Raw genomic sequence first — 3,860 nt, 5'->3', positions numbered from 1 at the left:
TAATTGGCAACTGGGTGGCGCTATAACAACAGAAAAATGCTTAAAAATGGCTAAAATGCAACCGATCGCTGTGGCTCCCCCCGTGGCCCAATGTTAGGTTTTTTTTCAAATTTTTGGTATGACTAAGTGGCCCAATGTTAGGTTTTTTTTCAAATTTTTGGTATGACTAAGTCATGGTATGGTATGCTGTACATAATCACGCAAACTGTCAGTCAGTCATTCTACCAGTGCGCCCCACTTTTAAGTCCATACAACATATAAACACTTTAAATATCTGTCTTTCAACGTGCTACCTCAACCACTAATGTACAGTTTTAGCCTACTAACTATCCCACTATTGGCAATGGTACTACTGTACTTTCAATAAAGCAATCGTACTATCAAATTCACAAAAACTCTGTCTGAATACATTGCTCTTCTTAATGAGTTCAGTTGACTATTTAAACTGCAATGTCCTATGACCTGTATCCCAAACACACACCATGTGAAACTGTACGTGGGCAACTGTGCACTCAATGGGTATGGACTAGTAAAGTGTTATTTTATCTTATCTTAGCCTATAATAATTCATCATGATTTGTTTGTTGATGAGATTTTTTGTCATTAATTTGAATCTGATCCACAAAGTTACTGGTAACTAAACCTATTAAATAAATGTAGTGGAGTAATAAGTACAGTATTTGAGCACATGTACTTAGTTACTTTCCACCACTGTTAGAACTACAACTATTGAAATGTCACTATAGTATAAGCAGAGGACAATAATTGAGTGAGTTTCCCACTCATGGAAGCATTACCTGGAGTGCAAATGTGTCGCCTTTCTCCACAAACAGTATATCTATCATTCCCAAAGGGGAAATAAAGGGACTGGGACACACTGATCAACACTTCATCACTGTGTCTTCATCTGAGTCAAAGATGAATCACTCTATTCAACTAGAAGAATGAGCCCCTGACAGCTTCTATCAAGCATCTCCCAAATATAGAAGAACATTGGGGGCTGGAAATTAGACGTTTTTATTCTGTGGTTAAAGAGGAACTGGGTGAAGATACTGAGATAAAGTATTCGAGTACAGCTCCTTCATTACAGTCTTTGCCGCTGATGTATCAGAACCACCACCCATTCATCACATGAAATAATTCCTGTGTATTCCTTGAGAGTGTTGATTGAATGAATTCCTCTGGAATAATCCCACCAGCCTGACGCTTCTTCTCCGAGGATAAGCTGATAACTTCACCCAAGGCTTTCCTGGAGCCCTCGATCACATCAGTGATTATAATGAGATGAGCTGTGAAGCAGAGAGAACAATCATGTGTTGAATCATGAACGCAGTCTAAAAATATCTGCGTCTGCCAGCGTAGCGTGCCGGGCCTGTCACTGCTGGGAAATGTTTTACACACAGAGACGAGCTATTGTTTTCATGTTGCAATAACACAAGCCAAATTGGTTAAGCTGGGTTTTACCGCAGGAGCAACTACAGGGCAGACGTGTCACATGATTGGATTTAGAATTTTATAACAAAACAGGATGCTGAATGAGCAGATTTTTTTATTCCAGACATAAATTATGAAGCGGGTGTTAGCAAAAATATGGATTTTAGGATGTTTCCCAAGAAATAATGTAACACGAAAACTGATCAACAATATGTATAAAGAATTACTAAGATTATATAACTTCTTTTCAATGAAAAGATCATGAAGGTTTTTCTTGACATATACAAACATTTGAGCTTTGTGACATGGCGCGTTATCCTGCTGGAAGTAGCCATCAGAAGATGGGTACACTGTGGTCATAAAGGGATGGACACGGTCAGCAACAATACTCAGGTAGGCTGTGGTGTTTAAACCATGCTCAGTTGGTACTAAGGGGCCCAAAGTGTGCCAAGAAAATATCCCCCACACCATTACACCACCACCAGCAGCCTGAACCGTTGATACAAGGCAGGATGGATCCATGCTTTCATGTTGTTTACACCAAATTCTGACCCTACCATCTGAATGTGGCAGCAGAAATCCAGACTCATCAGACCAGGCAACGTTTTTCCAATCTTCTATTGTCCAGTTTTGGTGAGCCTGTGTGAACTGTAGCCTCAGTTTCCTGTTGTTAGCTGACAGGAGTGGCACCTGGTGTGGTCTTCTGCTGCTGTAGCCCATCTGCTTCAAGGTTCCACGTGTTGTTGGTTCAGAGATGGTCTTCTGCATACCTTGGTTGTAGCGAGTTGTTATTTGAGTTACTGTTGCCTTTCTATCATCTTGAACCAGTCTGGCCATTCTCCTCTGACCTCTGGCTCAAGGGCACCCCAGCAGTGCCAGTTCACCTCCTGGGCACTGCCGGGGTGCCCTTGAGCAAGGCACTGAACCCCCCAACTGCTCGGGGCGCCTCACCAAGGGCAGCCCCCTCACTCTGACATCTCTCCACTTTGTGCATGTATAGGTCCTGTTTGTGCATGTGTGTGTCTTTCGGACCTGTGTGTAATTGACAAGCAAGAGTGAAAACATTGAATTTCCCCTCAGGGGGATTAATAAAGCAAAATAAACTTAAACTTAAACTTAAACAAGGCATTTTCACCCAGAGAACTGCTGCTCACTGGATGTTTTCTCTTTGTCGGACCATCCTCTGTAAACCCTAGAGATGGTTGTGCATGAAAATCACAGTAGATCAGCAGTTTCTGAAAGACTCAGACCAGTCCGTCTGGCACCAACAATCATGCCACGTTCGAAGTCCCTTAAATCACCTTTCTTCCTCATTCTGATGCTCAGTTTGACCTTCAGCAGGTCGTCTTAACCATGTCTACATGCCTAAATGCATTGAGTTGCTGCAAAATGATTAGCTGATTACCCATTTGTGTTAACGAGCAGTTGAACACGTGTACCTAATAAAGTCGGTGAGTGTACATACCTTAAATCAACCCCCATGTTCAAAAATTTCCTGATTGTGAGCTGCCACAAGGGGGCAATATAGTCATGAAGCAAGGATCAAGAAATAGACTGTATTTATATGTCTGATCTGTCTGATCTTTATTTTGCACAGTCTAAGAAACATGCTCTTCTTGTCCTGTGATGTGCAGGTGCAGCAGACGCTTCAGACTTTCTTTGTATCCATTAAATATTTGATGATTTAAGTTTAAAGCTTCCTTGCTGATCTTCAAGCTGGGTTTGGTTTGTCCAGTTAAATTAACACACATGATGATTGTTACATAATAACTTAAGGATTAGAAAGTTCTCTACAACCTTGTTTTTTCATTCATCAGTGCCATGTCATTGGTTCAAAATATGACATACTGACTTGTCATAGCCGGGAAAGCACAGGTGGAACTAATAACATCCAACTGCTTGAACCCCTTCAATAACTGTATCATCACCGTCTTTAATGTCATTAGTTCCACTTGTGATTCGCCTGCAATGACAAGTCAGAATGCCTGCTGTAAAATGGTCCATGAATTTTAATTCATTCGGGAATGACAAAGAAAAAAGTGCTATGGTGCACATTGGAAAGATACATTGTGCAAAATAGACTTCTGTCAGGGAAGAAAAGGAAAAAGTGGTGATCCTTTCAAGCAGAAATCAGTCAAGCTCAAAGGATGAAGATGTGCATCTTGCTCTGGAGTTCACCGTCAGTACAACGGGAGAGCCTACTTTCTGTTTGAGCGAGGTTCAACGTGCATTTTAATAGAAACATCAGAATGTCTGTTATTGTTGTTGTGAGTTTCAAGCAAGTTCAGGAGCTACAGATCTTTTATTCAGGAAGTTCACTCATTCTTTTATACGGCAGGAAAACAGGCACCAAACTCCTCAGCAAAGGCTGCTTTGTTGTTCAGTGCGACTTGTATCTTTCTAGGAATACAAAAACATAGCATACA

The sequence above is a fragment of the Epinephelus moara genome, chromosome 12 (genome assembly GCF_006386435.1).
Source record: "Epinephelus moara isolate mb chromosome 12, YSFRI_EMoa_1.0, whole genome shotgun sequence".
NCBI classification, from domain to species: domain Eukaryota; kingdom Metazoa; phylum Chordata; class Actinopteri; order Perciformes; family Serranidae; genus Epinephelus; species Epinephelus moara.
The sequence above is the reverse complement of the archived record's forward strand: the minus strand, read 5'-3'. Positions refer to the sequence as shown.